The sequence below is a fragment of the Panicum virgatum genome, chromosome 5K (assembly GCF_016808335.1).
Source record: "Panicum virgatum strain AP13 chromosome 5K, P.virgatum_v5, whole genome shotgun sequence".
NCBI classification, from domain to species: Eukaryota; Viridiplantae; Streptophyta; class Magnoliopsida; order Poales; family Poaceae; genus Panicum; species Panicum virgatum.
In genome coordinates, this window is record NC_053140.1 from 18,895,387 (window position 1) to 18,920,702 (window position 25,316).

The window sequence follows — 25,316 nt, forward strand, 5'->3', positions numbered from 1 at the left end:
AGAGCGCTTGGAGCAGCCAGTCCACCCAATTGATAAAGCAATAGGAAGAACCTCTAAAACCACCTACGAATTGGTTCGTCGCTCGCTTCTAGTCTCATCAGGGGACCGATGCAGCACCGGAGACCCTGTCGTCGATGGCGCCACCCCCGGCGCGTCGTCGTCTTCTTCCGCGCTCCTAGACAGGCGTCAATCTCGCTGAGAACTGGCCGACCCGCTGATCTGCCGCTCCAAGGGCTCCTCCGCTGGCCGCCACCGCTAGGCATCTCCGCCACCGCCGTCGCCGCCACGAAAAGGAGTGGGAGCCGAGGTGCAGGAGCGCGGGCGGACGGATGGACGATAGGAAGCCAAGCCGAGGGCGCAACGAGCCGAAAAAGGCTGAAAATGAGCCAGATACCGCCGAGCGCGCCTGGATCTCCAAAATCTCCGGTCGCCGTAGGATCATGGTGCTGTGCAGGTGGCTGGAATCGGGTGGGGGTTGCTTGGAGGCGCCCCTGCGCCCGGTGTCTACCCAATTTTTTTTCCAAAATAATGGGCTTCTGGGCGGGCTTGCGGGCTACGGTATGCATGGACATCTATAGAGCAACTCCAGTAGAAAGAGCAAATGAGTTGCCATATAAAGATTTAGTCGGTGTACAGAGTGGTGGATCTAGGATTTTACTAGCGGGTATGCCATTAAATTTTTTTTCAGCTAACAATATGATTCATAAATAATTCATCAAATAATACAAAATTTACCAAGAAATTCATAATAACATACAAAGTCTTAAACTCAACAATTAAACGTAAGTATTGCATAAATTAAATATAAATAGTCTAAACATATTAGCTAGGTCCAAAATGTGCATAAAGAAGGTTACATACCTACAAGAGTTTAATGGTTCTTCTTCTTTTTTGTCTGGTCTTTGATTTCTGAAGGCCATAAAAGTCTGAATTATATCATCTTCATCCACTTGAGCAAAAATATCCCATTCAAAGAATGTGACTAGACAGTCATCCAAAAGACTATCACCTAACTTATTTCTTAACTTAGATTTGACTAAAGTTAATGCAGAAAATACTCTTTCCACACTTGCTGTTGCAACCGGTACAAGCAATACCAATTTTAAAAGTAAGTAAACCATGTCATACACTTTATGCCTCTTTGTTTCAACAAGCTATTAACTGAGAGATCAACAAGATTATTGAGACCTTTGAAGCTATCATCTTGTCTTATATCATCAATATAATTATCAATCTGCCATTCAAGTTTTAGCACATTAGTGCCTTTAATGTCATTTGGGTAGAACTCATCCAGTCTTCGGATCTTCTGTGCATCAAAAGAAGCAAATGAGTCAGGAAGGATTCAAGGCCGACATAAAAGAAAGCAACTCCATATTTATCTCATCAAACCGATAGTAAAGCTCTTTACTAATTTGACCAATGACACTAATATATACTTCTCTTCAAGCGGTCATCATTTGTTTGGTTTCGAGCATACCGTGCTGATTTTCCATAAGGCACATAATTGTCCTCCATAGAAGGAACTTGGACACCATGTCTGCTGCAAAATAAAATGGCCCTTTGAAGGAATTGATTCCAACTGTCAGATCTTAATTGTTGCATTCTACTCTTTGCCACATTAACAAGCGATATTGCATTAAGAATATCTTGCTCCCTTCTTTGCAAACACTCAGACAATTCATTTGTGTATCCAAGAATCATAAACATTAAGTGTGCAATGAAAATAAACTCAAAGGACTCAAATGCTCCAACCATAAAATGTATTTTTGTCCAATCAGCCTGTCTGAAGGATCATCTCCAAGAGTGATGAGTACGTCACATATTGAAGGATACATCGAAATGATGTTGCATACAATTTTGTAATGAGAGCCCCACCGAGTCTCACCTGGCCTTGGCAACCCCATCTCTTGATTTAATCCACTCCCAGTATCAAGTTCTCCATACTCTAGTTCTTTTTTGATCTGTTCAAGTCTAGCATTTCGAAGCATGCCATGACACTTGCAAGAAACTTCAACAATATTCAGCAACAGAGATACTTGATCAAAAAATCCCTTACAATCAGTATTACCCTTAGCAACGGCAACTAGAACTAGTTGGAGTTGATGTGCAAACAGTGGACATAATATGTAGATGGTGATTCTTGCATGATCAATGTTTCAACCCTTTGATAGCTCCATGTTGCTAGCTCCATCATAACCTTGACCACGAATTTGGGTCATAGTCAAACCATGACTAACAAGTAAAGCTTCAATTGCTTCCTTAAGTGATAAAGAGCTAGTATCATTTACATGAACAACTCCAATAAAGTGCTCACATGGCCTTCCCAAATCATCAACATAACGCAAACAAAGAGCTAGTTGTTCTTTATGTGATATGTCACTAGATTCATTAGCTAAAATTGCATAGGGCTCACCGCCAAGTTCTTCAATTATTCTCTTTCTAGTTTCTATGGCACAACAGTGAATGATCTGCTTTTGTATATCTGGGCTAGTCAAGGTGCAATTACCTGGAGCATTCTTCAAAACATATTTGTTCACTTCTTCACTATTTGCTGTAAGAAATTTTAGAAGTTCAATGAAGTTCCCTCTGTTGCTAGACTCTTCGCTTTCATCATGTCCACTGAATGCCAATCCTTGATGCAAAAGAAATTTCAAGCATCTAAGGGAATAAGTCAATCTGATCTTGTAAATGTTGTGAAGTATTAGTGGATTGCCCACCTCTTCCCAAAAGTTTAAGCTTTTGGGTTCATCTGGTTGGTGCATGAAACCAAACATGGTATCAAAGCCAGAGGTCTCGAGTTCGAGTCTTGGTAGAGGCATCTTTTAAGTCCTCCGCTCCCTTCTTTATTTCCACATTTGCGCCTTGTTCTGGCTGCATGTGAGTGGGAGTGTTGTGAAGTATTAGTGGATTGCCCACCTCTTCCCAAAAGCTTGCAAATGTGGAAATTAAGAAGAGAGCGGAGGACTTAAAAGATGCCTCTACCACCAAACATGGTATCTGTTGACATCTCTTAAGTACCAAATTTAGGCCGTCAACTCCTGCATAAATACATAAAATGTAAACATCAACATAGTGGTAGGGGTTTATTACTGACCATTTCCACGAGTGTTGGTAAATATTTGTATGCAGGTGAATTAAGGGAGAAAACACCACTTCATAAGTAGGAAAACACACTCCACAGATCAAGGCGAAAGGCGCAACCAATCAGAGCATGAGAATCAGGCTAAAATGGATCAAAAGAGGCCCGTGCACTCAAGCAAACAAGCTTAGGACAGGCCATGACCCACGGGATTAGGAAAAGGGACACCAGAACAGACCATGGTCGGCCGACCAAGCCCATGGGCCCCACCGCCTCATCTTTGATACGTGGCAGCCCCTCACTAGCTCCCTAAGTCGGTTCTAAGGGGTAGAGTAGCAATCCTCGGCTGAAAGCACCATGTACCCCCCTCTATAAATATGAGGGGAGGGGTTCCATTTGAAGACACAACCACCAAGTGCTCTCTCAAGCCTCCTCTTGCATTAGAGTTGTGTTAGATTAGGGAGAAGGTAGAGGTACTCAGGAGGGGCGCCGGTATTCGGCGCTCTTCTCCATTTTGTACCTCTGCAAGAGTGAGGGAGTAGTGCGGGAGAATTGCCGGGGTGTCGGCATTCTGCTCCTAGCTTGTACCTCTACGGATGCTGCTACATTCTTCGGTATTTAGTAAGTATTCGTGGTTCCTATCTCTAGTATTCTACTTGGTATAGTAGATGCTAGTAGTGCTTGTAGTTGAGTGAGATCAGTTCTATTACTCGCGGGTTCGTCGCTCTGTATTCGCACAGAGTGCTATAGTTTGCTATGGGGTACCAAATGTAGTTAGACTGCAGTAGTAATATATAGTGTAGGCGTGGTGTCTAGGCTAGAGGTTATCCTTCATTTGTCTTATATCCCACGGTTTGTTAGAGGTAGGCCGTAGGTGGTGACAACCCTATTGGTCCTTCGTAATCCTCCACGTTAGGATATAACATAAAGCTGTTGGCTGGAGTCGACTGGTAGACCAGTTGTAAGCCAGTGTCCGAAGCGAGTATTATGCCCGAGAGATCGACCTTTAACTCAGCAGTAGTACTATCTTAGGAATCCTCTCAACCCTTGCCCCTATCTTGGTGTGTCCTTGGACCGACTAGAATAGAAGAGCGTGCACACACGTTCCATGTGGATTCGATAACCCTTGGAATACTCTGAGGTGAAAGCTACAATAGTATCCGTGCGCTTGCAGATTTATTCGTGACGCTAAAATACCAAACAAGCTTTCTAGCGCCGTTGCCGGGGAACGGTTGCTGTATCTTTCTTCGATCCTAGTCGTCCTTGTATCCTTTGCTTTTCTTTCCTTCTACCTTGACCCCCGCTATCCATAGAGAAGCTATCCTTTAAAAGCTTCTCATATCATTTTGAAATTTCTTTCTGCTATCTTTACCCCAGCTATCATGGAGCACCCTTCTATTCAAGACCTTTCTGCCCCTAGGTCCGAGTTCCTTGAGCCACCACCATCTGAGCATCCAATTCTTTCATCTTACTATGAACTCTGTCCCGATCTTATCACTATGTTTTGGGAGTTTTCCTTCTCTGGGTTAGATGGCGAGAACCCATACCATCATCTACGAGAGTTTGAGCAGATGTGTTCATGCTACGCCTTCGTGGGCATGGCACATGATACCCATTGGTGGAAGTTGTTCCCTTTTTCTCTCGTAAAGGAGGCTAGACAATGGTACACCAAAGACGTAGCGAGTGTGGATGGAAGCTAGAGTAAACTTAGAGATGAGTTCTATCTTAGATTTTTTCCTGAGTCCCGTATCGTCGCTCTATGAAAGGATATCCTCTACTTCTAGCAGAATGATGAGGAAGCCATAGGTGAGGCTTGGGCTAGATTTTCACTCTTAGTAAAATCCGGCCCTGTCCTGTCGATACCCGATCATGTGTTGCTTCAACACTTTTTCTCGGGACTCGACAAGGAATCCACCAATCATCTTGATGCAAGTGCTGGAGGGTCTTTTTCCCATAAGACTCCTATCGAAGGCATGAAAATCCTAGATCATATCACAAAAAACAATTCCTTCGTATCGAAGTCTAGACCCTCCCGAGAAGAGCATACATTAATCCATAAGGATAATCTAGTAGCCGAATCCGATCTTCCACTTCCTACAACCTCAGATTCAGCTTTAGAATCCTCTCCGGAATCAGGAGTTCTGGAGGAAGAAGAAATTCATCCCCTAGAACCCCCTCTCAAATTCGAGGATGATCTTTTTGAAGACTTCGAAAACACCTCGAATTATTTCTGCAAGAGGAAACCGCCAGTTCCCGTTGCTTCCATAGACCCTATAGAAGCTGCCCTCCATAGAGAAAATGTTAAGAAGCTGACGACCATTATGAGCAATGAGTAGTCAAGAGAGCTTGAGCTGTCCCCAGAAATCCTTCGGATTAGCTCTCCTCCTTCAACTATTCCTTGCACCATAAGAGGAACCCTGTTAAACACCCTCTATAGTCCCACTGTCGGAGCTAACATCATCTCTGGCGAATGTGCATTCAACCTTTTGAAAGATGTACCATTGGTTCGTACCGACAAAACCTTTCAGACTTCTTCTGGAGAAATCCTAAAAGGAGGTGGGATTCTGCAAAACGTGTCAATTAGGCACGAGGACATCGATGTAATCCTTGACTTTCACATCTTCGATGTCCGAGACTTCGATCTCTTGATTGGGCACCCCATCGAGAAATTGCTCATGGATGCTCCGACTCAGGGTAAGATCGATGTCCCTTTAGGGAAGGATACCTTTTATGTCCAAATCGCTAGGGCCACGAATTCCATGGCAGATTCATCCCTAAACTATGAACCGATCGAAGAGGTAAAGGGAGTTTTCCCAGTTGACTCACCAGAATCCCTCCTCGAAAAAGACGCTGAAAAATTTGTCGAGGAGGAGGATGATTCCATCGAACCTGTAGATTTATCTGAGTACGAGACTCCCCGTAAACCTCCGATCGAGTTAAAGCCCTTACCCACAGGCCTCTGTTATGCCTTCCTCCACGGTGATATTGAGTCTTCCGTAATCAATAGTGACAAACTCTCGGAAGAAGAATCCGCGAGACTCATCACCGTCCTAGAGAAACACCAAAATGTTTTGGGATATTCCCTTCAAGATCTCAAGGGAATTAGCCCAGCTCTTTGTACCCATCGCATTCTCTTGGATTCCACCATCACACCTTCGAGGGAACCTCAGAGGAGGTTGAATAATGCGATGAGGGAGGTTGTCAAGAAGGAGGTCCTGAAACTCCTAGACGCCGGGATTATCTACCCCATGCCGTATAGTGAGTGGGTTAGTCCCGTTTAGGTAGTGCCTAAAAAGGGAGGGATGATAGTTGTTCCTAATGACAAGAATGAGCTGATCCCTCAACATCTCCCTTCTGGATGGAGGATATGTATTGACTATAGGAAACTCAACAAGGCTATGAAGAAGGATCATTTCCCGCTGCCCTTTATTGATGAAATGTTGGAACGGCTTGCAAACCATTCTTTCTTTTGTTCCCTTGACGGGTATTCCGGTTATCACCAAATCCCCATCCATCCCGATGATCAAGACAAGACCACTTTCACATGCCCCTATGGAACCTATACTTATCGTAGGATGTCATTCGGGTTATGCAATGCACCCGCCTCATTTCAAGGGTGCATGATGTCTATTTTCTCAGACATGATTGAGGAAATCATGGAGGTTTTCATGGACGACTTCTCTGTCTATGGGAAAACTTTTGATCACTGTCTTGAGAATCTAGACAAGGTCTTGCAACGATGCCACGAAAAAGACTTGGTGCTTAATTGGGAAAAGTGCCACTTCATGGTTCGCGAAGGCATCGTCTTAGGGCACCTTGGTTCTGAATGAGGGATAGAGGTGGACCGAGCCAAGATTGAAGTTATAGAAAAGCTTCCACCTCCTATCAATGTCAAGGGAATCCGTAGCTTCCTAGGTCATGCTGGCTTCTATCGCCGTTTCATCAAAGACTTTTCTCAAATCGCTAGACCCCTCACGAGCCTCTTAGCTAAGAACGCACCCCTTGATTTCAATGATGAGTGCCTTGCTGCCTTTCACACCCACAAAAAGGCACTCATCTCAGCGCCAATCATCCAACCCCTAGATTGGACGCTGCCATTTGAGATCATGTGTGATGCTAGTGATTATGCCGTAGGGGCCGTTCTCGACCAAACTAAGGACAAGAAGCATCACGCGATCGCTTATGCTAGCAAGACTCTGACAGGAGCTCAATTAAACTATGCTACCACTGAAAAAGAGCTCCTTACTATTGTCTTTGCTATAGACAAGTTTAGATCTTACTTAGTAGGAGCTAAGATCATTGTTTACACCGATCACGCTGCTTTGAAATATTTGCTCACTAAGAAAGATGCTAAACCCCGCTTGATACGATGGATCCTTCTACTCCAAGAATTCGACCTTGAAATAAAAGATAAAAAAGGAGTAGAAAACTCTGTTGCAGACCATTTGTCGTGAATGCATTGTACTAACACGCAGGAACTACCGATAAATGATTTCCTTCGGGATGACATGCTAATGAAGGTAACGGACTCCACCCCTGGTATGCAAATATTGTGAACTTTATGGTTTCAGGATATGTACCACCGGGAGAAAACAAGAAAAAGTTGATCTATGAAAGTAGACTACACTTGTGGGATGATCCGTACCTCTACAGAGTCTGTTCTGATGGCTTGTTGAGAAGGTGTGTACCAGCAGCTGAAGGAACAAGGATAATTGAGAAATGCCATGCAACACCATATGGGGGACACTATGGTGTATTTCGTACTCAAGTAAAGATCTGGCAGAGTGGATTCTTTTGGCCAACCATGTATGAAGATACTAAAGATTTTGTTCGAAGATGTTGAAGATGCCAATTGCATGGAGGAATCACCGCACGAGATGCAATGCCTTTACAGAACAATGTCCAGATAGAAATATTTGACGTGTGGGGCATCGACTTCATGGGACCCTTCCCAAAGTCCTATGATAGTGAATACATCCTCGTGGCGGTTGACTATGCGTCCAAGTGGGTAGAATCAATGCCATGCCGTGTTGCTGACTCCAAGCATGCTCGAAAGATGTTTCACGAGATCATCTTTCCTCGGTTTAGGACACCAAGAATGGTGATAAGTGATGGAGGGTCACATTTCATTGACAAGACCTTTCAAAACTTCTTGAAAGAGCTTGGGGCACAGCACAATATTGCAACTCCATATCATCCCCAGACGAGTGGCCAAGCAAAAACGTCAAACAAACAAATCAAGAACATTCTGCAAAAGACGGTTCATGAAATGGGAAAATCATGGAAGATGAAGCTACCAGATGCACTTTGGGCATATCATACTGCCTACAAAACACCGATAGGCATGTCACCCTATTAGCTAGTGTACGGGAAAACTTACCACTTACCCGTCGAACTAGAGCATAGGGCGCACTGGGCAATCCAAAAATTCAACATGAAATTTCAAAAAGCCGGAATGCGCAGGAAGCAACAGCTTTCTGAGCTGGAAGAATGGAGGGACAAAGCATATCATAGTGCCAAGATCTACAAAGAGAAGACCAAAAAGTGGCACGACAAAAGGATCAAACAGAAAGATTTCAAACCAGGAGATAAGGTATTACTCTTTAATTCCAGGATCAATTTGTTCGGACACGGGAAGCTTCGGAGCAAATGGGAAGGACCGTACTTTGTCTTTGAAGCCGCGCCACATGGAGTAATCTCACTCCAAGATGACGATGGTAAGATCTTCAGGGTAAATGGTCATCGTTTAAAAATCTTCCTATAACCTGATAATAAAGAGTATGATGTGATTGATTTCATTGAAGAAGCCTAGCCTTGAACTCAATCTTCCAAACAGATAGACTAGGTACCCTTTATCATCCTAGGGTCCTTTGTTTTGTTTTGTCCCCCAATAAAATGCAGGCAAATGAATAAGTGTGGGGGAGTCGCCCGACTCCCAGATCATCACACGCAGAAACGCCAAGGTAAGCACCACCAGCTATGTCCTGCTTTTGACTTTAAACAAAGCCCTTCCGGGAGGTAGCCTGAGGATCACCAGAGTAAATCTCATTGTGAGATTAAAATTTAGTTTGAATAAATTTTAAGGCTCCCTGGTTCTTAAAACCAGCAGAGCCATTATTTTGTTTACATCTTGTTGTTTTGAATTCAGCACCAGGTACGAGTACAAGTGTGGGGGAGATCTCTCAAGATTATCATTGCCATACATGTTCGAGATCTCCCACAGATGTATCGCACAACATCGTCTGCACCAACATGACAAGGGACAAGGCAAAGACACCAAAGCCAGCCGACCACCCGGTGGTTTGGCTGAATCACCATTGCCTTGATCCCCACCTTTTTAAAGAGCGATAGTATGTGCATCCTCTACCTCTCAACTCTCTTTGATTCATGAGTTTGGATGTTTTTTAAATCTTGCTCACTAAAATCAAACTCAAGAATCCGTGTGTTCCACCTGCTCTACATGTTTCCTATGGTTGGCTTGCATATGTTTTATTCCATGCTCTTCACCTTGATGCATGTGAACAAAAATCTTTAGGAAATCATGCTCGTCTAAGTAGTTGATGTTTGAGATATGATTTGGATGATATGATCTTTGTTCCTTTTTGTTGAAGTGCTTGGGAACTTTATTTGAAAATTTAGAAAACCCTTTGCAAGCTCCTCTTTGATATGCCAAAGTCCTACCAAAGCCATATGATGATGTATCTTGAAAACCATATACACATATGTTGCTTGTCTTTGCATTGAGCTTTGTCAAATTGTTGTGACCCTAGAGAGAAATTTTTGTCATGCTCTCATGATCAAGATTCACGTGCACACCACATATCCCCTTGCTATTCTTCGATGAGAAGTTAGCATTGTATCATCCATCCATTCCATAAAATAAATGCTCCACAGTATATGTTGGTTTCTCTCTCTCTCTCTCTCCCCAGTTATTGTTAAAAAAATGAATGGGGCATGGTTAATCAAGAAAAAATGGACCCATGAAGGTCCATGGAAAAAAAGAGAGAAAGAGACCCATGAAGGTCTTGAGAGAGAGAGAGAGAGAGAGAGAAGAGAAGAAGAGATAGTCATGCTTTCAAAAAAAATTCAAAGAGAGAGAGAGAGAGACCACACAAAAGGAGTTTCCATTCCATCTACCATAATTCATACACGTGCACATCTTGATCTGATTGTATGATTTGTTTTTCCTCTTTGGATCCGGTTTTTGACATTGCAATATATGTGATACAAGTATGCCTTATACTTCATACCCTACCTTGAGCTCCACATATAGCCATCACTATAAGTAAGATGAAGAAAAGGCAAGTCAGATGCCTAGGTAAGGACATATACACATTGAGCGATATGAGAGAATCAAATGAGGAGCTCAGCAAGGTTTGTTTTTAAAACTTATTGAAAAACCCCAAGCTACTTGACATGAGGAGTAGAAGTAATTTGATTCGCGACCATTCCATTCCTCAACTACCCAAGATGACATGATAGACACTTCAAAGTTCACAAGTGCAAGGTATGGTTTGGAATATCTCTTATGCTCGCTTCATACCTTTGGAATTCATGTTTCACCTTAGTCCTTTCTGCTTTACTCGTGGACGAGCAAAGGCTAAGTGTGGGGGAGTTGTTGATGGCTCTTAATACTAAATTTAGGCCATCAACTCCTACATAAATACATAAAATATAAATATCAATATAGTGGTAGGGGTTTATTACTGACTATTTCCACGAGTGTTGGTAAATATTTGTATGCAGGTGAATTAAGGGAGAAAACACCACTTCATGAGTAGGAAAACACACTCCACAGATCAAGGCAAAAGGTGCAACCAATTAGAGCATGAAAATCAAGCTAAAATGGATCAAAATAGGCCCGTGCACCCAAGCAAACGAGCTTAGGACATGCCATGACTCATGGGATTAGGACAAGGGACACTAGAACAACCCAATTACCAAATTTGGGGGCGGTTGGAGCCTCGGGCAAGGCGGTCGACCACCATGGTCGTCCGACCAAGCCCATGGGCCCCACCGCCTCATCTTTGATGTGTGGCAGCTCCTCACTGGCTCCCAAGGTCGGTTCCAAGGGGTAGAGCAGCAATCCTCGGCCGAAAGCACCATGTACCCCCTCTATAAATATGAGGGGAGGGGTTCCATTTGATGACACATCCACCAAGTGCTCTCTCAAGCCTCCTCTTGCATTTGAGTTGTGTTACATTAGGGAGAGGATAGAGGTACTCAGGAGGGGTGCCGGTATCCGGCGCTTTTCTCCATTTTGTACCTCTACGGGAGTGAGGGAGTAGTGCGGGAGAAGTGCCGGGGTGTCGGCATTCTGCTTCCAGCTTGTACCTCTATGAATGCTGCTACATTCTTTGGTATTTAGTAAGTATTCGTGGTTCCTATCTCTAGTATTTTATTTGGTATAGTAGATGCTAGTAGTGCTTGTAGTTGAGTTAGATCAGTTCTCTTACTCGCGGGTTCATCGCTCTCGTACAGAGTGCTGTAGTTTGCTACGGGGTACCAAATTTAGTTAGACTGCAGTAGTAATCTATAGTAGGTGTGGTGTCTAGGCTAGAGGTTATCCTTCGTTTGCTTTATATCTCATGGTTTATTAGAGGTAGGCCCTAGGTGGTGACAGCCCTATTGGTCCTTCGTAATCCTCCATGATCGGATATATCATAGAGCTGTTGGCCGGAGTCGACTGGTAGACCAGTTGTAAGCCGGTGCCCGAAGCGAGTATTGTGCCTGAGAGATCGACCTTTAACTCAGTAGTAGTACTATCTTAGGAATCCTCTCAACCCTTGCCTCCTATCTTGGTGTGTCCTTGGACCGACTAGAATAGAAGAGAGTGCACACACGTTCCCTGTGGATTCGATAACCCTTGGAATACTCCGAGGTGAAAGCTACAATGGTATCCGTGCGCTTGCAGATTTATTCGTGATGCTAAAATACCCAACAGTATCAAAGCCAGAAGTCTTGAGTTCGAGTCTTGGTAGAGGCATCTTTTAAGTCCTCCGTTCCCTTCTTTATTTCCACTTTTGCGCCTTGTTCCGGCTGCATGTGAGTGGGGTGTTGTGAAGTATTAGTGGATTGCCCACCTCTTCCCAAGAGCTTAAGCTTTTGGGTTCATCTGGTTGGTGCATGAAACCTAACAGTAAAGACGAAGATTCTCATCACTCCACTTGTCAATGTTGTAATCAATTGCTACCTTGGGATTGATAAAGCCAATATATCTATCTTGAGCTGCCTTACGTGACTCAAAAACCTCATGTTTGATAAGTGCCTTTTCTCCTATATTCCAATTTCTCCAACCATTTTCAATAAATGTATCTGCCCCATTGCCCTTCTTGAACAAGTAGCATACAAAGCAAAACGTAGAATCCTTCTTGATACTATATTCAAGCCAATCATGATTATAAAGCCACACAAAATTGAAGCTGTGATATCTTTTCTAATTTTCCTTTTTGGAAACTTATGTGCATAAGGCTTGAATGGACATTTAAGAATATATGCTCTTCTAATTGCATCTTGATCATTAACGGAATAGCTTTGAATGGGAAGCCTTTCACCTAGATCATGTGGAAGCCGATTGATGTCATAAACCGGAGGTGGCGGCGGCAGAACGGGAGGCGGAGAAGATGGTCTAGGATTTTCAATTTCTTCAATTATCGCCTCTTGCTCTTGAGGTTCACCTTCTACCATGGTTGCAGCTATTGCCGGGGGAGGCGATGAAACAGCGGCGGCTGCTGCCTTCTTTGCTGCATGTTTTTGAAAAAGAGATGTGATGTCTCTGTTCCTCTTCATAGTTCAATAAGTCTACAAATAAATGCGCAAGATAGATGTAGCATTAGCTGATTGATGAATGATGAATAATTCTCAAACATACTACTTAAGCGTATGGATATTCTTCTATCATTGCATGAACTTACCTACTGGTGGCTATTGGCAATTTGATCAACCTGTAAATTTGCTTGTCTATCAGTTACTCAGGTTGCTCTAGAAACAAAGGGCACCAATCGTGCTTTAATTTTCCTGGTCAATGACATTGGGCTCCCTTGCGTGAACAAGATTCACGTGGCTTAGATGGAACTTAGAACTTTAGAAGGAAGGGTCACGAACCTGTATCGTTAAGGTTTTGGATATCGCAGCAGACTGCAGCTGCAGGAGATTGGATCGGAGGCTTCGCCGCTTCGGAGCCACGGAGGAGCATGCCCTGGTGAGCTTCTTGCACTGCGTTGCTGCCGCCGGTGCCCTGCAGCGCCAGATGAGAACGGACAGCACACGAACTCGCGGAGGCGTCGGCGTCTCGGCAATGGGATCGAATGCGAACGGTCCAAAGAGTGAAACGAAACGTCGCGCTTGGGCGACTCGATGGTGGACGGGAGAGGTGTTTATTTGCTAAACGGGCCGACTACTACTAAGCTGGGCTAGGCCACAGGGTATGCCGCGGCCCACCTGGCATACCCTGTAGCTCCGTATACATCAAAAATCAATCTTCAAAAGGGGGAGATTTTGGTAGCCCATCCAAATTTCTCCCGCCACCCCCCAATTTGGTGGCCCTCTATTTGGGCTACTGTGGCAGAACCGACAAAATTAATCCAGTTAAAGTGCCCTAACTATCATCTGCACGCACTTCAATGGAGTAATCTAACAGTCTGTCGGATAAAATCCCGATAACACCACTGTATTTCGGATCGAAACAACATACTTCACTCGAAGGTGAGTTTAGAGATTACAATATAAACTTCAATAGTAAAAGTTATTGCAAACTGAGTTTGAGGATTCAAGTAGGGTACCTCAGAAATTTCAAAGTAGATAAGTTTTTCAGAGTTTATAAATAGCGGAAAGAAAACGATACCTAGCGACAATATATGACATCATGATGAAGCCCGTACATGATGTAAATCTCTCCAAGTATTCCAAAAAGTTACCTGAAAATAAAGTTAAAAGCAAGACTGAGTATACTAATACTCAGTAAGGTTGAGCGACTAAGGGTATATAACATCCCTTTCACTAGACATGCAAGGCTTATGAAGGCTCCGGGTTTTCTTTTGCTGAAAAGCAACAAAGAGTAGGTCTTTAATTTCAAGTTTTAGCTTTCAGATTCTAGTTTCATTATTCATTCTAGGTTTGTACCTATCTATTCAAACATGGTAGAGAAAATAATTGCATTCAACAATATTGAGTATCATAAATATTTCACTTTTTACTCTATGTGGTAAAAAGATTAAGCAGTCTCAATATCCGTGAGAGGCAGAACAGTTCGAACCGAATTTCAATCCTTGCAAGGTAAACCTAACACACACGCTTGGAGCACTGTTGAGTCACTTCCAAGCAACCGTTTGCTTCTCATTCTGGGTCATGGATCAGCGCCACTCTCCCCGACTACAGAGAGCCTGACCCTCTCTGCACCTGTGGTTGTTGCAACATATCTTATCTTTCAATATTTTTAATTTCCTATCTCTAAGAGAGAGTGGAAGGTATGTCCACTTGCCGGGCCGATAAGTTACTAGTCTTGCCGCGTACCATATTTACGGTATGTGGCTATTACTTTCAAACACTTAATCAACACTACCACACATTGCGACCTTATCAAATTTTATCAACATAGACGGATTTCCACCATGAAACTGGTATCCCAATCCGTCCATGATCCTTATAGTGATTGCAGAAAGTAAACAATCAACTCCTATAGAGCTCGCGAGTGACAGTCAATCACTCGACTTTTACCGGTCCTATTAGCATATCAGCTATTCGAACTCTGATTCTAGTGTTCAATCAATAGGAATCTAGAATTATGCATCTAAGGTGTTCATTCAACTCCAATAACTTAAATGCACAGAAAATAATAACAAGTTGTATAATTTAAAATTATAGGATTATGCACCGGGGCTTGCCTTTGGTAGAGTCTATAAAGTTAGTAGACTTCAGCTCTTCCGAATCAAAGTTCGGAACTTCAGTTAATTCCACGACGTTGGTTGGACTTCATGTAGTCCACTCTTGGACTTCGGGTTCACGTTCAGGTCTTCGTTATCTTTCATAGTGTTGACTTGGACTTCAGAAGTATCCTTGTCTGGTTCCTGGATGAGTTCGTACGTTCTATTGACTAGCGATATTATTTCTATATGCAATGCAATACTCGAAATTAGTGAAGTGCTTAAGTATAGCTTTCCTTCACTAAAAAATTATTATCCAATAAAGTAAACATTTAAGACCAAGCTTAAAAGTGTCACTTTACTGGGTAATCGATTATAGAGTAAAAGAAAACATAATAAATTCCATAAGCTAACATGGAAAAGGGGGTTTTGCAACAAACAATAAAAATGATTTTTTTAAAGAAAAATTTGAAGAACATAAGCAAGAATTGGCCTAAACGAATTAAATCTATCAAACAAGCATAAATCTAAACCTAGAGCTAGACAGAGCTATTATTTCTGTAAAAATTACTAAAGCTTACACATGGCTAGTAGAGGCTAGCATAAAAATTTCATCTACAAAAATTAACAGGAACATGCCTCACAAAATAAATAATAATCAAGCATCATATATCAAAAATATTTAAGAACCCATGCTAGAGGCTAGTATTGGTCCTACAAAATTTATGCAGTCCTACTCATAGTATGGACAACATATGGTTCAAAGATCACAAACAACACAGTATTCAAACATGAGATATAAATAAAGCATGAATTTCCAAGCATTTAAAATAAAACACATGAAATAACAAGCAAAATTCAAGCATTTGTACCACAAATTTCACACCAAACTATTCATATTAAAAGGATGCTAGGTCCCAAAAATCAAGTATAACAAAGCTATAGTTAAAAAGATATAAATAAATTACTCATTTACTAACAATTAAACTAGAGCACACAATATAAAGTTTCATACAAACTTTAGTAGCCAAAGTCATAGAGATAGTTAAGAGGAATCCAACAAAATTAATTTGACATTTTTCTGATTTTTCTACTAATTACTATGAATTTTGAAAGTTCACAAGATGGAAAAAAAATGAAAAGGGCTTTGTAACTTTTGCAGAAAGACCCTTAGAACTTTTCAAATCAGAGCAATCAGGCCCTCAGGTCATGGCCGGCGGTAGGGGCTCTGCTCCGGCCAAATTCCGGTGAGCCCCGACCTTGGCTGTGAGGGATTGGGTGTGGAAAACAATAAGGGGGCTAGGGCGCACCGATTAGTAGCTTGGGTGGGGCCTGGGATGGCCTGTAGCGGCAGCGCGACGGGAGCAGGCGAGCTGCGGCAGCGCGACGGGAGCAGGCGAGCTGCGGCAGCGCTTTGCCGTGGTGGCGGCGTTTCGGCAAGGGGTGGAGGGGGTAGCTAGGCTGGGAAGCTCCCCTCGGAGGAGGTGAAGCTAGTCAGATACTTAAATTGGCCAGCATAAGGGAGGAGCGGCGGGTCCACGGTGAGCTCAGAGCTCGGGCAACAATGGTGGTAGGGCGGCGGTGGATGCCGGCAAGGAGAGAGAGGACTGGCTATTTATAGGCGCCAGAGGAGGATAAACAAAGCAGAAGTGCAAGGCTTAAGCTCCTTCAAGCTGTGGGTAAGAATCGACGGCGGCGGCGCTTTTCCCACGGGCGGGCCGGCGGCATGGCACGAGCGGCGGCGTGGCATAGGGAGGGAGAGCCAGCAGAGGAGGGGAGTGGGACCAGGGGAAATGGAGATGGGCCGGGTGGCAAGCTAGAGGCGGTGAGCGGCCGAACCGCGGCGAGAAAGGCTGGCGGCGGCGCTGCAGAGCTCCGGCGTGTCGGGAGCTAGAAGAAAGGTGGGAGGGACCTATCTGAAAATTTTGAAAACCTCAGGGGCTTCACTGTAAACAAAAATTTCCCACTGATCTAGGGCTCAAATGAAAAAGTGTCTAAAATAAAAGTTATTCAGTTTTTCAAGATCTACAACTTTCATGTTGTGCAAATTTTCATTAGATTAAAGTATTTTGAAATATTTTCAAACTTTTAAAGGAACTCTATTTAATAAGGAAAAAAATACTTTTTGATTGCAAATTCACACCAAACTAAAATGCAATAAAGCTGTCAAGTAATGATTACTAGCGTATTTGCAAGAAAGCCCTTCACAAATTTTAAAATACCCTTTAAATTAAATTTTTTTGCTAAAAGGGCTAGTAATTTTGCATAATTACACATATGCCCTTAATTTGCACTGAAAATTTTTGACTATCAAACAAGGATAAACACACAAAATGCACACATAACCTTATGTTATAATAGCTAGACACCTGAAGTGTCACAACTGCCAACTATGGGCCACACCGATTTCTTTTTTTTCAGTTTCTTGACCCCCGATCCCCGGCGGACCCTGCCCCGCCACGCCCCACCCCCGCCGAGCCATGCCGCCGGCCGCCCTAGCTGCTTCCGCCGCCATCGCCGACGCCACGCTGCCGGCTCCGATCCGCCTCCTCCTCCCCGGCTTCAGCTCTAGCCTGCCCGCCTCCGGTCCGCTTCCTCCCAGATCCGTCGGAGCCTCCGGTGTACCTGGGCGCCAGCTTCTTGCCGGCCGTGGGCGCGAAGAGGCAGTCGCGGTGCGCATCCTCGAGTCTGACGCCGCAGCTTCGTGACGTCTTGAGCCGCTTCGCCGGTGGCTTGGGCAGGTCCTCCAGGCCAGCCATCGCTGCCAGCAACGCGGACGCCATGGAGGCGTTGGGGAGGTTGGGGAGGCACGAGGCGGCAGCGCGGTGGTAGGAGGAGAGAGAGTCGAGCGGGTAGAGTAGCGGCTAGAGGTCGGCCGGGGGCGACCGGGCGGAGAGCTTGGAGTGGAGGTCGGCGAAGGAGAGCGTGTCGTTGGGCGGCCGGAGGCGGCGAGCTGGCGATTGATGGACTCCTCAGCGCATGCTTGTCGGGGAGGACTGTGGGGGCGAGGCGGCTGGAGAGGAACCGGTGAGCGAACTGCTGTGCGCCGCCCGCGTTGCGCACCCACCCCCGCTTCCTCCTCCTCCTAATGCGAGGGCGGCGGCGACCGGACGACGAGCGGGCGGCGGTGGGGTGGCGAGCGCCGGCAGCGGTGGGGTGGCGAGCGCCGGCGGCACGGGATAGGGCACGGGTGAGTGAGAGAGGTGGGTAGGGTGCTGAGGGAATGACCGGTGGGGCCCAGTTTTTACTTGAAAAATAGAAGCCCAATTTACTCAGCCTACTGGAGTTCCCATATTTGAGTGAGTAAAATTTAGAAGTGGACTTCTAAATGGGCATTTGCTCACCTAAATTTAGCAGTCCTATTGGAGTTGCTCTTATAGTACATTTTTTTCATAATGACGTGGGAAGTGAGGACTGCTGGAGATGGTCTTTATATCCATGAGGATTTTTTTAAAAGCTATATCCATGAGGATGCGTGACACAATATGGTTGTAACTATTTTTTATACGCTTTATGAACTTTCTTGCTAAATACGAACGGTGGAGATGTAATGAGTACATGGATAAAAGGAAATACGAAGAACATATAAAAATTCATTACGTGCAACTAGAAGAAGGAAATATGAGTACATGTTAGCTTTAATAAATTGATTAACACACACACACTGTTGTGTTCGTTTTGTTCGAAAAGGAAAGGACACAAGTAGAAGAAGATGGAACCTCTGGTTCCTATTCGTGACAGTTAATTATGAATGGAGATGGACGGAGTCGTATCGGAAACAGTACCGAAGGATGTTATGGTGCCAGCAGGGACTTGAACCCCATCGTGTCGCCTTTATTTAAAACAACCCGTTCGCCTGGTGAACCACGACCAGGCCTGCCTCTACGATCGATCCCCTGCTTCCTGCTGCACGAAGTCTCGAGGCCCATCGACATGAAGCGACAGAGAAAGGACCCGGAGCAGGCGCTGCTGCACGAGTAGGGATGGCAATGGGTACTCGAAATCCGAGTACCCGACGGGTTTTATCTGATAAGAAGGCGGGTATGGAATGATTTTTCTACCCGTGGGTACATTATTGGACAAAATCTTATACCCATCGGATATGGCGGGTACGGGTGCGGGTTTATACTACCCATACCCGCCTACCCGTGGGTAAGAAATACCCGCTGGAAAAACAAATGAGCCTAAGTATCTAACTCATTTTAGCCCATATGGCATATGAATTTAGCTCAAATCCAATTAAACCCTCTTAGTATATATATTGTTGAACCCTCTCTAACTCATGTTAACCCATATGAGCCATTAACTTGTTGAAATGAAGCTTGTAATGATTTATTTTTCATGTGAATGTCTAATATTTATATGTAATACTCGGGTATGATTTCAGGTGTGGGTTACCCGACGGGTAAAAATTACCCGCGCGGGTACGGGTATGGAATCATTTTCTTACCCGTATGCGGGTACGGGTAACCCGACGGGTAAAATTTAATCCTAACGGGTACGGGTATGGGTGGCCACTACCCGACGGGTATATACCCGTTGCCATCCCTATGCACGAGGACATCCTCGCGGGCGTGCTTCGCCGCCTGGCGCCGCGCAGCCTCGCCGCGTCCCGCTACGTCTGCAATGTTAGTAAAACATTAACTTAGAATGTTCTTAACAGGATCATCTATTTTACACAGCAGATCACACTTAGTTCACTAATGCGGATTAACATGAAGATTCAGTGCTGTACCGGCGGCCGTGGCGTCTATGGTCGTCGGTACAGTGGTGATGTGGTCGACGACGAGGGCGGAGTCGGGGACGTAGCGTAGTCGTTTCTTTAGCGACTTCACGGGGTAGCGGCGTCCTTCTGGGCACCACCGAGACTACCCTAGACTTGGCACTCGAGCTTCCGAGCCTTCCAGCGCGCTTAGCGATCGGTTAGGGTGGATTACGTGAGAATCATGAGAGTTTGGGATGGGCGGAACCCTATGGGGTTGACCCTCTACTTATAGTCGCACTGTAGGCCCGGGGCCGAGCCCAATGGGCTTAGATTTTGCCTCCCGATCACGGCAAAACCAGACTCGGGATTTGTTTCTGAGTCCGAGATTTAGGGAATAGATATCCCCTTCTAATCACATTGGTTATGGGTTGACCGAGGTCAAAACAAACAAATCCAACATTCTCTCCCTTGACTGAAGGTCAACAACTTAAACTTAAACTAACGACTATTCGATCACTGATTTAATCTAAACTAAACTGACGTCCCTCTTCAGTAAATCAGTAAGTACCAGACCAGTGTGTCATCAGCAGCACAACGGCATACTAGGACAATATTATCCATAGTCTTACTGAGAAACCTTGTCAGAACCCTTACTCTTATTTTGAGGAAATTTAATGGCCCTGAACCAGGACTTAATCCAGGCTACTCACCAGACCCATGCCTAGGACATGCTTCTGAAAAAGGATTGGTGGTAGACCTTTTGTGAGCGGATCCATAATATTTTTTTAGTACTTATATGCTTAATCATAAGTGTATTGTCCCGGTTTCTATCTTTTACGACACAATACTTAAGATCTATGTGCTTAGAAGCACCACTTAGTTTATCGTTTGTGCAAAAGAAAACTGCAGACTTTTTGTCGCAGTACATTGTGATAGGTCTCGAGATACTATCAACAAGTCTTAATGCCGGTATAAAATTCTTAAGCCACACTGCTTATCCCGTGGCATCATAACATGACACAAATTCAGCTTACATTGTAGATGCAGCTGTTACACCTTGCTTACCACTTCTCCACGATATCGCTCCCCCTTCTAGTGTATATATATAACCAGAAGTAGACTTCCTATCATCTTCATCACCAGCAAAGTCCGCGTCAGTGTAACATTCGACCTCAAGGTTATTTGATCTCTTATATGTTAACATATAATGTTTTGTGCCTTGGTAATATTTTAATGCCTTCTTAACGCCTACCCAGTGAGCCCATCCTGGATTAGACTGATATCTGCTGAGTACTCCGGCTGTAAATGTCAAGTTTGGACGCGTATAGACCTGCGCATACATCAAGCTTCATACAGCTGATGCATATGAAATATTACTCATCTTACTTCTTTCAAAATCATTCTTGGGGCATTGACTTCCATTTAGCTTATCGCCCTTCTGCAACGGAACAGGTGAAGTGTTGCACTTATCAAAATTATATCTCTTAAGCATTTTCTCAATATAAGCTCTCTGAGATAATCCTAGTACGCCTTGGGCTCTGTCTCGGTGTATCTCAATACCAAGTACATACGAGGCTTCACCAAAATCCTTCATGTCAAAATGAGATGGGAGGAAATTCTTAGTCTCATGCAACATATTCTTATCGTTGCAGGCTAATAGTATGTCATCCACATACAGTACTAGAATTATTAGTCACCATTGGCTTTAATGGAGATGCATCTATCTGCATCATTTTCCACAAATCCGAATTTCTTAATAACTACATCGAATTTGAGGTTCCACTGTTGGACGCTTGCTTAAGTCCATAAATGGATTTCTTTAATTTGCATCCCATATGTTCTTTACCTTTAATGGCAAAACCTTCTAGTTGCGCCATATAAATTGTCTCTTCTAAGTCTCCATTTAGGAACTGTTGTCGGTCGAAACCCACCGGCGAGCAGCGACAGGCAACACGAAGAGCCGGGAGGTCGCCGGGGTGCTGGCAGGCACTGCTCCCTCGTCGACGGCCCGCAATTCCGTCACGCACCAGGAGATTCCGTGGAAAGCCGGGCGTGCCACCTGACCTATACCCGATCAGGAGGGTGCGAACGTGCTCCAAACAGTTTCCTGCGTACAAAGACACGTGTAAACGTAAGTCCGAGCTGTGGTCGGCTCCCCGGGACGACTCTTGCATCTGCTTTAAAGAGCCGATCGAGTCCCGGTGTCAGATTGGATCTGTTTGTATCCAGATATGATAAAATAAGCAAATAACTGTAAAGCTGCTTCAATTAAATCTAACAAATCTAATCCACGATGGTAACAGCTTCACTGCTAGATCGGAACATCCTACACGTGACTGGGCCTAATGAACGTAACAGACAACTAAACCATAACCCAAAACAGAGGCCTAAGAACTAGCAAGAGCCGATTCCCGGAACAATCCCTATCAAGGCTAAGATAAAGCATCTACTACACCACCGGATCATCCAATCCGTTTGCAAGGCCTAACCTAGCAGATATTACACCAACTCTTAAGATAAGAGCAAACCATAACAGATTAGATCTACTAGACATAAAAGAAGCAGGGTGTTGCCTCTGTGCAACTAATTCTATGCGACAAGAACTAGCATAAGATTGAAATGTGACTGCACAGAGACAACATGATATTCGTAGATGATAAGCAACGAAGCACAATAGATCTACTAAAAGCCATGCTACAAACATCAAGATAACTAGTACTACTCGCCATCAAAAACGCTTCAGTACGAGTAATACCAAGGTAAAAGCAAGAACAATACTGCCCTGATCGCAAGAAGCGATCAGGGCAGCATGGCGCTTACTTGGATGAAACCCTAGGATTAGGGGTGGCGATGCGCCGAGAATTGTTGTTTGCGAGACGTGATGACGCTCTCCCTTCATGAATAACATAGGGTACATATTTATAGTCCGGAGACTTGGGAAACAATCTACACTAATCTTGTCCCGATCGGACTCTATCTCTAATCTCAAACTAAATATAAGGATACATGGCCCATGTGGCCCAAATGCTCACGCAGGAGCCGATTTACATGTCTTCTTCAATCTTCTGCTTTAAGCCCATCTTGCTTTCGGCCCATAAATTAATCCTGTTAATTTATGGCGATAACACATGCCCCCTGGTTTTGGCAATGATAGTTCCAAAACCAATCTGTCGCTTCATCTTCCCGTTAATGCTCATTAAACACACTGCAACCACCAAGGAAGACGCAACGTCTCTGCAACTGGCTCCTCGTAGAACGTGAAACTGCCGATCCGTCTTCCATCTTTTCGCTATTTAATCTCACCCCGAATCGGCTCTTCTTCACAGCGAACTCCTTCTTCCTCCCAAAGCCAGTAGCGCAGAAGACCCCAATCCTTGACCACCAGTAATGGCGATCTCTTCCCCCTCCGACTCCAACTCCTTCAGAGACTCTCCCTCCTCCTCTTCTCCTTCTTCTTCTTCTTCCCTCTCGGCCTCCTCCATCGACTCTATCCCAGAGAGCCGAGAGCCGACCCCCGAATGGGACCCGATAGCAGCGTACGAAACGCTGGCTCCTCTGCATTGGGATGCAAAGGAGTTCGATTTCGGGGTCGTCTCTGAGGAAGACGAGCCCGAGACCAAAGGAGAAGACCTCCGGCTCCTGTCCCAGGAGGAGTCGGAGAGCGGCGAGGAAGAAGACCCCTCTTCGGACGGAGTCGATTCCTCCTCGGAAGAGGAGATCGACTCCCCCTCCGATGACGACGAGCCGATGGGCGGAAATCCCTTCCGGTTCCTCGGGTCCTCCGAGGAGGACAGCGAGGAGGAGAACAGCGGCGATGGCGACGGCTGGAGCGACTCCGGGTCTGAAGGCGACAACATCTCCTTCAGCAGCGACGACGACAACGACGATGACAGCGACAACGACGACAACGGGGATGCGCCGGCCCGAAGCCCCAAGCGTCGTAGGTACTAGGTACCTACGAGCAGTAGCAGTAGCATCGTAGGGGTAGGATCACAGAGCCGAAGGATTAATTCCTTTGTAAAATCGGCTTTCCTTGTAATGAACTTTCCTTTAATGAAATCGAATTTCCTTCAATTCCATGCATTCGTTTACTTTCCAAAAAGCCGATGGCAACGCATCAGGCTTCTATAAATATCCAAGAGCCGACGAAATTCAAACTAGAAGCAACCCGCACAAGAATAGAGTATCACTTCCAACTTTAACCGAACCCGACGAACTCTCAAATCCGAGCATAATTCGAAAACCAAACTCTACAAATCCGAACAAGAACTCTCCCAGCAATCGGAATTCGAATCAGAACCCACAGCAACCAAACCCTAAGTCAACGGATCTGAACCATGGCAGATTCTGCAGCTCAGACGACAAGCTCTGCAATCGATGATGCGGCAATCTGCGGCCTGAAGGTAATATTCGGCCTAATCCTTTAGTTTTCTTCAGCTTACCAAGCCTCTGAAACACTAAACTCTGAAACATGACACCATGTGCATACTTCTGAATTTCTGAACTTCAGGTGTCAGACATCCTTCTACCGCATCCCTCCAATCCAAAATCTGTCTGTCTTGGCCCACAAACCCATGAAAACCCAATAGATTTGATCTCTTGTGAAGCAAATAGGATCCCTTTTATGAGTCAAAACATCGATCTGAACCTCTGGGCTGACTGCTTGAGAGCCTAGCCTAATCCCCCTGAGAGCTGGATTACATGGTATAGCAGAGTAGCAAAAACTTATATGCCCTTGTGGCAGGATTTGAACATAGCCGATGCACTTAGCTTATCACTGTCACCCCTTGACAAAGATGAAAATCTTCTGAAAACCATCGGCTATTTCTGGTCTGATGCTCTGAACTGCTTCTTCTTTGGTCATGGACCCATGACCATTACTCTGCTAGATGTTACCATGATCATTGGCCTAGATATTGGATCTCCTAATCCTGCTGCCCATAAAATGGCAGAAGTCCCCTTCAAACTTTCTTCCAAGGTTAACTGCACAAACTGGGGCACTTACATGAATCAGCACATAAAAACAAAAGGTCCAGTGACAGAGAAGGAACACACAGCCTTCTTAAACCTTTGGCTAGAGCACTTCATCTTCTGTGGTCCTTCTTTAGCTCCAACCAAGAACTATCTTCCCTTGGCCTATCACCTGGCCCATGGAAATCACACCGGCCTAGGCAAACTCTTCCTTGGAGAAACTTACAGATATCTCCATTTGATGACATCTAACCTGCTTAACCATAAGAAACTGAGAACTAGAGACCCTTGGTGGTTTATTCAGTTGTGGGCACAACTGTACTTCCAGCACCATATTCCCAACTTCCAAGGCCAGACCAAGAACTCTTTTCCTGATGAGAGTGGCAAACCAATTAGATGTACTAGTTACGGCCAAGTTTTATTTAGTCTCCCTGGCAGTAAACTGAATTCAGCAGATGCAGCAAACTGGTTCAGAATTTCTACAAAGGACTAGATAATCCCCTCTACTTCCCATTTACTGAATCTGAATCCTTTAAAAACCCAACTGCCTTCAGATTAGATAACTTTGCCGATGACGACAGCACTCGGCATATGTATTCTTTGATGATTCGACCTGGCTTCCTCCCTGTTGGCATCAGCACCTCTAATAGAATTATCTTGCCAGGTTATGAATCTTACCAACCAGTTATAGCAGCTCGGT